This window comes from Falco cherrug, chromosome 18 (genome assembly GCF_023634085.1).
Source record: "Falco cherrug isolate bFalChe1 chromosome 18, bFalChe1.pri, whole genome shotgun sequence".
NCBI lineage: Eukaryota > Metazoa > Chordata > Aves > Falconiformes > Falconidae > Falco > Falco cherrug.
The window spans coordinates 4,785,416-4,799,979 of NC_073714.1; positions in this window are offsets into that span (position 1 = coordinate 4,785,416).

Sequence of the window (14,564 nt, forward strand, 5' to 3'; positions counted from 1 at the left end):
GTGCAGTGCTGCTCCCGCCGTGGTGCTGCTGGATGCGTTCGGATGCCTGGCAGAAGTTGTCTTCTGGCCTCTGTTCTTTGTTCTGCTCAGGTTGCCTGTGTCTGGAGATAGTCAAAATTTATCGTTACTGAAGACGCTGCTTCTTAGTGTTACATGGTAGTTATCGCCTAATAAATGCCATCTTATTTCAGAGACGTAAGACAGTAGCAATTCCCTTGATATCTTTTATGCTCTGCCCATGGCATATTGTATTTATCATAGTCCTTAGATTTATTTTTCTCTTTTTTTAATAAAGTGGTCTCTGAGTTTTAGTGCAGACTGTGGCATAGTGATTTGTAGCGGTATTCTGTGGTCCTTTCTGAGCCAGCACGTGGCTATTCGTGTTCGCTCAGGACCGGACTTCAACCTAGGGATCTGCTCTCGATCGCTCTTGGGAAGATGACCAAAACAAAAGGTGTCTTCATAGCTGTTCAGTTGCAGCAGTTTCCCTGGATGATGTTGGTCACTTTGACCAATTCAAAAGCGGAAGTGTTCCTAATCATATCGATGTGTTTGAAAATCCTCGTTCCCCAGAGCTTCAGAACTCAGACGCGTGAAGGTGTGATTTTCCTGGGCTGCTCTGTTCCCTTGACACTGAACGTGCACAGGTTTTCCCAGGCTGCCTGGCTTCAGAGTGCCAGCGCATGCTGCTTTTTGGCAGAAAGATGGGGCACGATGTTCTTTATAGACTGAAGAATGAACCCAAACCAAAAGGATTTTCCCCTCCGACATTTCCCATATACAAACAATACACAGAATTCCTGTGACTCAGCGTCAGAGGAACCAGGCTCGAGCGCTGGCTTTTGCAATGAAACTTTGTCCTAAACTTAACACAGCATGGGGCTGGCGAGGAAGTGGTCGCATCATTTATTTTTAGGTGCCTAACGCTCTTTCTAGGCAATAGGGACAAGTACTTCACAATCCTAAGTACCTGGAGTAGGAGACTAACTGTGAGCTCAAGTTCTTGCCTCGTAGACTGGGAAGTCCCATGCAAAAAGGATGATCCAGGAGAGACTGGAGTTTAGAAAGTATGTGCATGGTTTTGTGGGTGTATATAGGGAGTGTTGCTTCTTTGGCAGCTTATTTGACTGTTGGTTTAGCAGGCTCGGAGGGGAAAAAAGTGTTCTTGCTTGATGCTTGAGCCTGGTTTGCTCAGGAGGAAAATAATAATAATAAAGTCCCCAGTATCTGGGGGCACGCTATGGCCGAGCCTGATCTTCACAGTGGTCCAGCACGCAAGGGTTCAGGCAGTGACAAAGTTTAACAACAAGATGAAGGTGTGAAAGGAGGAGAAGTTAAATAAAATAAAATTAAAAGAAACAAAACAAAAACCTGTTTATTAATTCAGTCAATTGGGTAAGGAATCAGTAATATCTCACCGTACGCTTTTCTGCGAATGACCTTCCTTACAAACCCAATACTCAGGATAATAAAAGAAGACCATGCTGATTTCCCTGTGTTAACACTAACCAGGTAGTATTACCTTGGAATATTTAAAAAATCATGTTAAATAATCCATTTCTCAGAGGCTGGCAGAGTGTTCCTTTGCTCCTATCAGCTGAAGTTGATTGCCTCCTGCAGGGCTTCTTATTCTACCACAGTAAAAATGCATGTTAAAAATCAGTTGTGAAAGCTACGTTTTCTTTTAAATGAAAAAAAGCTATATAACTGGATTTTTCTCCTTTTCTTCAGCATGATGTGGGAGACTCAGTGAACTGGACTATAAATGTTTTGATGTTGGAGAAACCAGAAATGAATTGTTGTTCCTTGCAATATTTTCCTCCCACTGGCTACAGCACGCCAGAACATAAAACTTTCAAGTCATCAGAACCGGTCAGAACAGCAGAACACTCTCAGAAATGGAGTGTCTGGAGTGATGCAGGGTCTTTAAAAAAAAGAAAATAAAATAAAAAATTGAGTAGTCAGCAGCATATACAGATATTTTGCATGATGCCAGTTCCAAATGAGTGTGAAGGGTATTTTAAGACACTTCACGGAGAAGCAGGAAGCCCTTAGGAAAGAGAACAGTAGACAAACTGGAAAGATGTGCAGCATCCGTATGTTACATCAAGGGAAATTCAGCCAGAAAGGCTCTTGCTGGAGCGAGTTCACACGTCAGTGAGTCAGTATCACAGCAGCCTCACTAACTTCATGGCCATTTATGCAATGACCTCTCTCGCAGGAGGAAAGCTGCTGACTACCTGTGCTAACTTCCAGCAGCTTCTTTTGCCCCCAAAATATGTTCTGAATTATTGAAGGCTTTGTGCTGGGACCTGGCAGTCACGAACAGATGGCAGCAGAAGCAGGAATTCTCTCTTGAAAGACTTCAAAGGAACCTGTGCACACGTGTAATCCCCTTCCTGACCTCTGTCCAAAAATATTCTTATTAGGGCCAGGTGGGGGATGATGAATCTGTTTTGTTATAGCCACTGAACTGTCATATTGCATTAGAACAGAAGCAAAATCTTGCTCCAAAAGAGAATGACACCAGCCCATCTACTTTGGGATTACTGGAATGTTTTCATGCAGGTCTAGCCTTGCTCTTCTCCTTTAATGCAGGTCCACCAACTTGCTCAACAATAGTAAACAACTAAAAAGCTTTTGCTTGACAAAACACATGTTGAAACTAGCGCATCGCTGCAAGAGAATTCACTTTCAAAATTTCATTGAGCTGAAAATGTTCTGATCAGCTGTAATTCACACTCCCCTGGTTTCATTCTCCTTTTGTGCATTACTGCTGCACAGTGGATTGCATAAGCTCAGAAGCTAATTCTAAGCAGATGGACCTGATTTTAGCTGCCTTTTTTTTTTTTTTTTTTTTTTTTTTTTTTGCCAGCCCCTCCATTTCTGTGCCAGCAAGAAATCCAGCCACATTGGGAAACATCCTCCTTTTACTTCTATACAAGGCAAACCAAAGCGCTTCTGCTGTAGCGTTCACTTTTTGGCCCTGGCCAGCTAAAGGGATGCTTTCAACCAACAGCCGCAGCTTTCACTTTAGGTCAGTGTTCAAATGATTCCCAAGCTTTTATGCCTTCTCTCATTGAGCAAACAGCGGATTCATATTTTCAGGCTGTAAAACTTTCCCTGTTTACTGGCACTCAAGATGCCCGTAGGATTGAACTCTTAAGGGCAGACCAGTCTGCGCTGGTCAGCTGGGAAGTACCTAATAGACTGACAGCAGCACGGAGCCAAATGTTGGCATTGGAAAGGATGTTTTCTAGGGGAACAGCCAGGTCTGACACATTAAAACAACAATAGTGCTAGGTAAATCAATAGAATGTAATTTCAAAATTAAGGAAAGGCTGGTTATTTCAAACGATGTGGCTGCAGGTTTTGTTTCAGATAGCAGAGAGGTTAAAATAAAAAGGAAATTTTGTAGAATAATGAATGGAAGTTTCAGCTTATACCAGGTGGTTATTTTCTTGCATGATTGATTCTCCCAAGCTCTTGAAACTTGGGCTTTTTGGCCATCTGGCTGCTGGATTTGGGCACATTTCTATGGCCTATGAGATGTGCAAGTTGCATGCGCTGAGGCAAGAGCAGACACCTCCCGCTGTGCCCTCCATCCGAGCTGGATGGAGCTGCCTGCAGCTACTGCCAAAGCACTGCATCCTTGATGCCACCCCTTTTCTCTTTACTCCTTGAGATTTCTGTAACAGAATGTCTTGAGGGCACATCTGCTGTGTCATTGTTGTGATTATTTTAATTATCTTACTGTGGCATGAATGTGGAAATCAGCTCCTTTAGCCCAGCAGAGAACGTCCTGTTCTTTGATCTTGACTTTCTGTTTATGCTTTAGCACCAGGACAGGAGTTAACTTCATCTCATCCTTACTGGTTGTTCACTGCTCACATATTTATACATGGATATTCTTGGTGATTCCTTGTTCTCCTTTGCAGAAATGGCAGAATATCTGGAATGAAAACTTGAAAGACACCGGTTCATAAGCAGGGGTCCCACGGAAGGGGTTAAAAGATACAGGGGACTGATGCTGCAATATATAGCTGTCCTTAGCTGCCTTAATTCTAGCTCACATTTTGAAGGAAGATAAGTCACAGCCATCGTTCAGCTATCCGGTGCCTTACAGGAACGTCACATATGTCATCAAAACACCGGAGGCAGCTCCAACTTTGCAATATTAGAGAGCCTCCTGCAAAAACCGCCCCGTGAAATAGGAAAGTGTTGTTTTGTTGGCCAGGGAGGGGGGGAACCTGAGACCCAGAGATTAAATAATGTCTTCTGGGAGCATAGAATTGATCCCAGCCATCCCAAATAACCTTCTGCTTTACCGTCGTGGCTTTTTCTTTCTTGTTGGTGCCACATGTCTGCAGCCATCTGTAAAACTGCGGCTGCTTTGGGTTCCCAGCAAGACTTACAGTTGCTCGGTGCAGACTTAATGACCCTGTCGCAGTCCAGCGTAGTGCCTTTAAATCCAGCGCCGAGGAATTCTGGCAAGGTGTAAGGGACACTTGCTGCTGGACTTACTCTTTGGATACGTGCTTGTATTTATTTCTCCCCGTATGGTATACCGTATTTCACAGACATGACATTTATTAGAGATCAAGGTAAAAAAATAGTATAGCAGTATGAGAAGAAAAAAGATTTATGGTTTAGGTACCAGGCTGGGGCTGGGGAAAGCAGAGCTCTCTATTTTGAGTAAAGTGTCTACATTGGTTGCAAAATAGAGGGAAAATTATCTTTCTTTAGGGCTGTTCCTAAACTATACCAAGTATCTGGGAGGTGTTGTTATCGTAACAAAGCTGACAATATAATACTTGGGACCACTTTGACATTTTTATTTGTATCATCCATCTTCTTACCGGCTTCTTCATCCCCACATCCCAGCAGCTGCTTTGATGGCTCTTTTGCCATGAAGAGGGGGTTTCTGCCCCACTCCAAGGTCCATGCTCTGGAGGGAGGCTGAGGAGCTGAAATGGCTCATGGTGCAGAGAGCAGGAGCAAGGCATGAAGTACCTGCAATGCTGAACAGGCTGTCTTTTTAGCAAGCTGAGTTATGTGTAAGGTGGTATATTGGGAATCTCTTTGCTTTCAACGAAGTCACTTTCTTGCATTTAGCTGGCAGGCCATTCCAAGGCTTTAACATTAAAAAAAGCCGGTTATTTGTCATTAGCTAAAACCCCCCTGTAACTCCATCAAGAAAAGCACAAAATGGAGAAGGAGAAGCAACTAAAATACCCCTAATGTGTTAAAGGAGAGGGGGAGCAGAATACCAGTGCGAGCTCTTCCAGGTTTCGGATTCGCTTGAGTTTTTATTTGATAAGAACGACAAGCCTGTCTTTTTAAGAAAATCATCAGAGCTCCTGGGTGGTTCCTGAACTCTTTTTCTGTGTTTGTGTGACCAGATGGCTGTGGTGCCCGGGCTGTGGGCAGCAGGGAGATGTCTCATTCCTGACTGGCTGCAAACCGTCAAACACCCGCTGAAATGGCAGCCTGGAATTGCTACCAAAGGAAGATGGGCCCTTGTGCCCCGAGAGCAATCCTGATGGCTACATCATCAACAGGATTACAGCTGCTGGTTTGTTCACAAAAAAAAAGAAACACGGATGGAGAACGCCAGCACCACCTCCCAGCTCTGCTTGCAGTGTTATTCTCTCCAGTTTATTCTCTCTTTTGCTGATGCTTGTAAAATATCTCAAGAGGCAGGGGTTCGACGACTCCCGATGGGAGCCAATCTCACAGTCTAAAGTAGGACGTTTTTCTTTATTCTTTATGTTTATTTATTCTTTATGTTAGCCATCCTGGGCATGCAGCCGGCCACAACGAGGTGGAGCGTCTGACTACAAACCTTCTGAGGAATTCTCCCTCCTTTCCTGGTGATCTAGAAGAATGCCTTTCATCTGTAGGGATGCTCCTTATCTGCTCTGAAACAGTGTTTGGATATTACAGTAAATAGCTCTTTAGGTGAAAAACAATCTAAGCAGGGAGCTGTGCAAAATTATTAACGCTCCGCAGCCGAGCAAGCACTGGATCCATTCATTTACTTTGAATTCCTCTGGTTTCGTAATGCAGGTTTCACTGTAGGAAATGGATTAAACAATGTCCACGAGGCATAGGAGAGAGAAAAGTAAGGTATCCATTTCCCGTTTTCATGAATTTATCGCTACTTTAAAGCTGCTCTCAGGGCACTGGTGTATTTGGGAATCGGGTTCTGCTGGTTAGCAGCCAGGTACCTCCGTAAACTCGGATCAGCCTGGCTTACCAGAAAAGTGGTGCCTGATGGTTGTCCCGACTTTTTTGTTCTGCATTCAGAGATATGTCCTGATATTGACTTATCTGACTCAGAATATGCCCATGAGTCAAAACATCAGCGTCAGCAATGCACGTGATCAGGATGCTTACCGAGACCTCCTGCCTGGGCTGAATTTGGCCTGTGGGGAGCGTGGCGAGCTGGTGTGTGAGACGCGGGTGGGTTCTGCTAGCTCGGGATGGGTTCACGCGTTCTGCAGTTGGTGCCTTGAAGCCAAAATTGGGGCTCTGCCTGCAGGCATGGCGAGGGTAGACAGTCAAAGAAAATGCAGTCAACTGTAGTTATCTGGTTTTAGAACTAAGGGAAAACGACGGACCCCAGAGTTTAGCCCAGACATACGTTACTGGTCCAACTTGCCCTTACCCTGAGGGCTTCCACCTTGGCTGGGGCAGGGAGCAGTTCAGTTTTTATTGATGTGTGACAGTGAGAAAGGCTAACAGGGCACAGGGTCAGCAAGTACCATTTAGTTGGTAACTAGCAGCATTTTGAAGAAGCTGTGGTTTAACCCTGGGTGCATTCAGTTTTTCTGAGTATTCTGCAAAAGCAAACCTCATTGCTATGCAGCAGCGATGCTGCAAATCCCAGGCTTGCACGAGCAGACTCAGACCGGTGACTGCTGACCAGCTCTGCCTCCAGCCAGGCCATTCCAGCCCACCTCAAAGCAAGGAGCAGACACTTTGTTTTGCAAGCAAATGTAAAAATCCCGAGTCTTGAAAATCCTGGAGGGAGGAGAGGATCAGGCTTGGTTGCAAAAAATAACTATGGATTTCTAAAGCAACACTACTTATCGCTTACTTGTTTCTCTGCTTCAAATCCACGTTTTTAAAAGTTGCTGTTAAGGGGAACAGTTGTGATAACCTAAAGCTTTTCTGCCTCACGGCATGATTTGAAGCAAATTTGTGTAGTAGGTACATTGTATCTAAGGATCTTTCCTTTAGTTAATTTATTGGCGAAGTACATGAATGCAGCTTCAGCAGTATTGGACTTTTGTTCTCTGTAAAATAACTTGGCTGGCGTACCAACCTGCTACTCGGTAAAAATGTCCCCGCCATCCCCCCAAACATAAGAAATAGAAGGATATTGCTTTGTGCTGCTAGAGTGGGGTCCAACAAAAAGCTTCAAACCTGTGTAATATTTATCTGAGTTCTCAAGGGAAGGTCTGGCTGGGTCACGTCTCGGCTCTTTCAGTCTCCCTGGGACTGGCTGGATATTTTCCCAAGCCGTCCTGGTGCTCGGGTGGGCTGCGTGTGCCTGGTGCTGAGCGAGCCCCAGTCCCGTGCACCCTGCTTTACTATCGGTTTGAGCCCCCTCTCCGGGAGAATTTTTACCATAACAAAACTCCTTTGACACGGTTTTCCCAGGGGAAGGAAAACCTTCTTATCTGAGCTCCAGGTTTGGGAAATGGCCATTCAATAACACAAAGCCTTGAGCTCTCAAAATAACGAGGCCGTGCTGCATTAGCATGAATTGTCAATATTTTTAAGAGGAGGATAGGAAAGATACACTGCGTTATTTATGTTGATGGGGAATGGGTAAAAATACCTTGAGAAAGGAGTAAAGCGTTTAATTGTGTGTGTGGTGTTTAATTTGTAAAGGTGCATATGACGTCAGAAATCTGATGATGGAGCAACTGTACTTACTTTACATTTGTACGAATCTTGCTATCGTGTCTGCCTGCTCCCCTTAAGCACAGACTGCACTGGGTACTGGGAGAGGCACAGAAGAGAAAAACACCCACTAAATCACCCCGTTACTGATTTCTTACGTGCTCTGCAATACATTAATAAGAAAAGCACAAAAATCGGCTAGGACTTGATCGGGAAAGGATTTGAACTGATAGTGATGGAAAACAAATCCAGTACTTTTTGTCTTTTTCTTAATAGGATTTCTGGAATGGGCATCCTTGAGGGGGGCAGGGGTTAGGAATCTGCTCCCACATCATTAAGTCACAAAACATCGCTTCTGTCGGGACTGAGGGGCTGTTCCTCGGGAATCATCTGGTGGTAAACTGCAGGGAGATCCTCTAGAGCCCGTTCCTGCTCTCAGCATCCCATCCCTCCCTTCCCTTCTCTGTTGCGATCTGATTCCAGATCTCTCTCTGCCGCTGGTGCCTGTCTTTGCATCCTAATTGTTATACTGCCAAACCAGTATATTAATTAGTGCTCTTCATCCTTCTACTCCTGTGTGCCTGGCAGGTTGCCACACATACTTCTAGCCCGGTCTCTGTTTTTCTTTAGCCCATTGCATAGCTAAGTAAAAAACTGCAGCTTTGAGATGGAGAACAAGTTCTGTCGTGCCCATAATTATAATTACAGTGACTTCCCCCCCCCCCCCCCCCCCCCCCCCAAGGTGTCAGATATCAGCAGTCTGTTCATATTCAGGTTCTAATTAACAGTACGGCTTAGAAGAGGTCTTAAAACGGCTGCGTTGTGATTTCAGCCAGTCTGTCAGTCGGAGATTGGATCCAGACTCCTCGGAGGCACGGGAGGGGCAAATTGGTCCACGTTTCTAATAACTTCTAATAACTTCTTCCTTTGTGAAAGCCAAGAGAACTATTTTTCTTCTAGGCTCTTTCCATCAATAGATATCGATCATTTAACAAAGCCAGACTTTCGGCTACGAAAGGCCTTTGATTAAAATTTCACTTGGCAGCCTCTTGGATTAGATATTTTATCATCATCATGAACGCTAGAGCCCCATAATATGAAAAAGGAAATGAAATGAGGAGGCAGTAACCTGAAGTAAGAAGTGGAAAATTACGTATTAAATGCCAGACACATACTCTTAGATACTACTGTGCCACTTTACATATCAGACAGTCAATTAGATGTCATAGGGATGGGTGTAATCACTACAGAAGAAAATTTCAGGGGCTCAAAAGATTCCGTTTAATCTAAGTATTCTGAATAGCACCTGTAAATCGTACTGGTTTTGTTAAGAGGCTGTAGATTTTCTGCTATGGTCTTGTCATTGGCATTCTCTCTGCCCTAGAAAACTGAGGTTTTTTTGAATGGAAAACAAACCATCCACTGCAAAATCTGCTCTGATAGTGCTGAAGTTTCAGCTTTTACTTGTTTTTACCAGAAAACTCCATACCACATAGGGAGAGAGCTGGTATTACGAATAAACGCTATTGCGGATGAGTCAGCTGCAGAGGAGGGGAGGACTGCTCAAGTAACTTTCCGCAGAAAGAAAAAAAAAAAATCTTTCAAGATTCACCAAAAAGGAGGAAGGCAGCACTTTATTTAGCTGTGAGGCAGCAGTGATGACTGGAGATGACAAAGGAAGATTTCTTTCTTTTTTTATTTTTTTTTTAATGCAAGACCCAGGAAAAAAAGAATCTATTGCACGTGATCTGTTCTGGAATTTAGAGGCTACTGGTAATGTCTAGGTGGGTGGTTTAACCCTTTTTTATGTGGTTCTTTAGCGTGTTACAGCGATGAACTCTTTAGGGGACAATACTGCTAACACCCCACCGAGCTGAGTAATGCATTTGGTTAAGTGTGATTCTCCAAGATGACATCCATTTTTAAAGTAATGATAAACAGTTGCAACTGCAGTTGTTCAGAGAGGATGAAGCAGTAAAAGCGGGTGATAGAGGACTGACAGATCTTCTGCCATTTCCCTCTGTAACGGGGCTTACTTGGGAACCTCCAACATCAAAACTCTAGAGGCTGGAAAATTACTCGGGAGAAATGCACTCTTCTCTCACGACAGAATCAAGCTGGCGTTGAGGAGAACATGAAAGAAAGCAGACACACGACACAACCTACTTAAAGTTATTAACAAACTGTAAATTATTTGGTTTCCTGTGCTGCTTCCAAGTGCTAACACGTTAAGTCTGCAAATCCACAGAAAAGGTTGGGTTCAACAAAAGGTGATAAGCATCACTTTTTAGTTATTCTGTCCGAGGCAAGTAAATTAGTATGTTCGTCTAAGTCATTGCATTTGTCTCTGCGATGCACGTGCTTGCATCTGACCTAGTTACTTTGGTAGCCTTTATCATCGATAGGCAAAAGATACATATATACGCACAGATGAAAAGGGAAGAACTCAAATTTTTATCAACAAATTGAAGGTCCTACAGCTTATATTATGTCTGCCACTCTGTGGGAAAATAATTATGCCAAAACAAGAGTTTCCTGGCTGGGGGGATCTCTTATGACCTCAATTAGAGCATGGGAAAGATGGAAACATTTTTGTTCTATTTTAACTTAATTCTCTCACCAGGCCTCTTCTTTAAAGGCCATAGATAATTTTTTTTTTTAAATGGTTATTAGATCTTTATCTGTGAGTAAGAAAAATAGTGCAACATCTGCAAAGGTTAATGCTGACTTGACCGCTCCCCCCCTTGGAAAAGGCAAAGCTGTATTTCTGTGACCTGGAGCTGCCAGCACTGCAGATACTGTGCAGTTACAGGACAGAGAAACCATCTGATGGAGACAGATTCTGGGGAAAGGACCACCAGGACAGGAGACCAAATGATATTAAGGGGAAGAGAAGCTCTCCCAAGTCCCAGTTCTCACATCTGAGGTTTTGTGGCTGTTGAAACCGAATTGGAATTGTTCTTTAAAACCTGCGCCCGCTACACGACAGAACTGGGTAAAATGGGAACGCATTTGCTGATCCCTTGGAATGTATAAAGAGCACAAAGTTCCCATAACCCAGGCAGGAAAGTGCCGTGTTGGGGTATCACCTTCTTCCTCTTCATTGTCTTACACTGTTATAAGGTCCAGATGTCACTATGATCAGAAAACAAGGCTTCAAAGATCCCCGTTACCCAGTGTGCTGCGGCGTAAGTTTTCTATTTGGATAAAACCCTTCCACAGCACGGCACTGAGAATCTGAGCTCAGCCTTTCTGTCTGCTTGGCCGTGGTGGCCTTGGAATATTTTCTTCCTGAATTTTTTCATCTAGTCACCATTTGCCGTCAGTTACTGTAAATGATAATTTTGCTTGCTCTGCAGTACTAGAAGCTATCAAGTTGAAGGAAAACTATTTGATAAAAACAAATCAGCACTTATTGATTTTAGTTTTTCACCTTGAGTCTTTTGTCTGTCATTTCACTATATTAATGAGCTCATTAATAGTTCTGGAGAAGACTAAAAGTTATGGCCACTCAACTCCATCCATCACTCACATACCTGCTGCTGTCAAAATAAAATGGTAATATACCACCAGAACAGGATATTAAATTATTGCTGTAATGGGGAGAGCAGTGTGGGTCGATCTTCTACTATTCATAGTAAAATATATTTAGATCCTAATAGCTCTACTCTGCATTGACTCATGAGTGCATGATATACATATTAATGAGTTACATTCCACTAGCAACAAAGTATGACGTTGTTCTTCAGGCAACTGCGTCTTCGCAAGTATTTCTGGTTGATGTGTCACTGTTATATGTCACCAGCCTATATCAGACTAACAAATCATGACACATCAGCCTTATCCTGGCAGGCTATCGTGCACACTTACCTAAACACAAGATATTTGCTATTGTGTTTTAAAACAAACGGGTCGTGTTGCCTCGATGCTGTTGTGACAACAGAGATCCTGCTTTGCTGCTCTTTGGTATTGCTGTACATGGGCCAGCGGAGGTTACATATCCTTTATGTATGGATAGCATAATGTCCATGAAAATATATTGGCATCTCGGGGTGAAATCACAAACACAGGCAGGGCAGAGAATGGGTTGAGAGCAACCCTGAGGAGAGGGGCTTGAGGGTGTTGGCTGACGAGCAGCTCAACATGACCCGGCAATGTGCGCTTGCAGCCCCGCCAGCTGTACCCTGGGCTGCGTCGAGAGAAGTGCAACCAGCAGGTCGAGGAAGGGGATTGTCCCCCAGTGCTGCGCTCTGGTGAGACCCTCCCTGCGGTACTGTGTTCAGCTCTGGGGCCACCGATGTAAGAAGGACACAGAGCTGTGGGAGCGAGTCCAGAGGAGGCCACGAGGATGCTCAGAGGGCTGGACACCTCTGCGGTGCAGGCAGGCTGGGAGAGCTGGGGTGGTGCAGCCTGGAGAAGAGGAGGCTCCGGGGGGACCTTAGAGCAGCCCCCCAGCACCTGAAGGGGCTGCAAGAAAGCTGGAGGGGGGCTGTGTGCAAGGGCGTGGGGGGACAGGACGGGGGGCAACGGCTTTTAACTGGAACAGGGCAGGCTTAGGTGAGATTTTAGGAGAAATTCTGTGCTGTGAGGGCGGCGAGGGGCTGGCCCGGGCTGCCCAGAGCAGCTGTGGGTGCCCCATCCCTGGCAGTGCCCAGGGCCCGGCTGGACGGGGCTGGGGGCACCCTGGGCTGGTGGAGGGGTCCCTGCCCCTGGCTGGGGGTGGAACTGGGTGGGCTTTAAGGTCCCTTCCCACCCAAATAATTCTGTGATCTTTCTAACTGCAGCTGGGTTAGGAGCACGGTCACCCTGGACTCCTCCTGCAGGCATCGGGGACGCACAGCCATCCCCAGGTTTGGTGGGCTGTCTCTGGAAGCAGCCAGCTCTCCCTTGCCTGTGGACCTTTGGTGACCGCTTCTGGCCTGAGTGACTTCAGCAGGTGATATGAATCTGTGATCTCCTAATTAGATCAAGAGCCTCGGACTCCCCTGTTCTCCAAGTTAATTCTACTACTCAAGGGGAAGAGCTGTACAGCTAGAAGGCAGATTATCTTACACAGGGAACTAAATCTCAGATCACATGAAGTAGTTCATACTTATCAGGCAGGCTTAAGGCCTTTGGTATCATTAAGGCCTTTTTTCTATCAGATAGGGATGAAATTAATTTAGTTTATCAGCACAAAACCCAAGGCTCTGGTAGATGGCTGCAGTGACTAAGTTTGGACTAATGATTGAAACCATTGAAGCCATTCCAGTCCTCTACAGCCTTTCACTGAGGCTGTCACAACCGCTGTGTTTTATAACCTTGTTTCCCATCTCTCCCTCCCATGGCAAGGTCCCAATCATCCAATTATCCCAAATGCCAATCGCTGTGAGAGCCTGCGCTATTAACCTTCAGCGTTAACAGAGCTAGTGGCACTCTAGTATGAGAGGGCTGGTATTTCCCTGTGTAAAATGATCTTGATAAGCTCAATATTGTCAAGACTTGATAATCAAAGGGTTGGGGTTGACAACCTGAAGATATTTATTAGTAATATATACTAAACTAGGCCACCTCTTTTAGCAGAATAGATTGTGGGTGGGTTGTATTCGATCTACAAAGACCAGAAGACAATACTTCCTGAGTGTATCCCATAATCTTATGAGCTTTAAATTACCTTGTGTTAGGCACACCCCTCTTGTGTTTTAGCATGCCAGAATAAATCACCCCATTTTTGTTGCTACTCCTGAGCTCCAGTCTAAAGTAACCCTCAGTGAAGAACCTCAAGCAGCCGAGCAAGAAGGGAGGTACTAGGTAAGGCACAGAAGTACGGAGACACCAAGGCTGAGAGGCAGACAAGTAATAAATAACAGTTCAGATTCTTATACCTGGATCCCAAAGCTGATTGTTTGTCTTTGGCCCCAAAACATAACAGATTGAAATGAATTTAGCCTCTGATGTTTTTCCCCTTTGTTGCCTTATTAGTTTGGAAACAAAGATATTACTGTTGGATGGCCACTCAAACCCCTGAACAGTTCTTCCTCTGGGCTTTAGTAATTAAACCCATTCAATGAAGTGAATTTGTTGCACTGCTAAGACAAGGTGGTTTCAAAACCACCAGATTTAATGTTGATTAAAATATTTCCCCAGGCAGTGATAAGCAGCCAACAGCTGATTCAGAGTTTCTTGTTAAGTAGGATTTGAGTGTCTAATTCTCCTATCTCTGAGAAAAAACCACGTTGTTATTAAGGAAGAGGTCAAAGGATACACGAGCCAGAATTCACTATTTAATTCTACCTTCAGGCAAGCTTTAAATATAGTGGTGTCTGCAAAATGGTTGTAGTTAGGGGCAGGGTATTTTGGAAATCCAGAGTGCCTACTCCTAGCAAAGTCCCTCTCACTGAGTCTTAAGGACAGGTGGATGAAGAGATAGGCTAACGGATTTATGCCCCTGAAAGGTTAAGCCTGTCAGAAACCAACCTGAAACACGCTGCATTAACTTTGCCCTTTACTGAAGTAAATATTTATTGGCCACCGAAACCAAAACCTGCACATCTTTTGCTGGGTGCTCCCAAATTCATGCAAAAGACTGTGGTAGAAGCAACAAATACAGAAGCACAAGCTGCCCAGTGTTTCATTTGTTCCTCTCCCCATTTCGATTCACAGCTTACAAT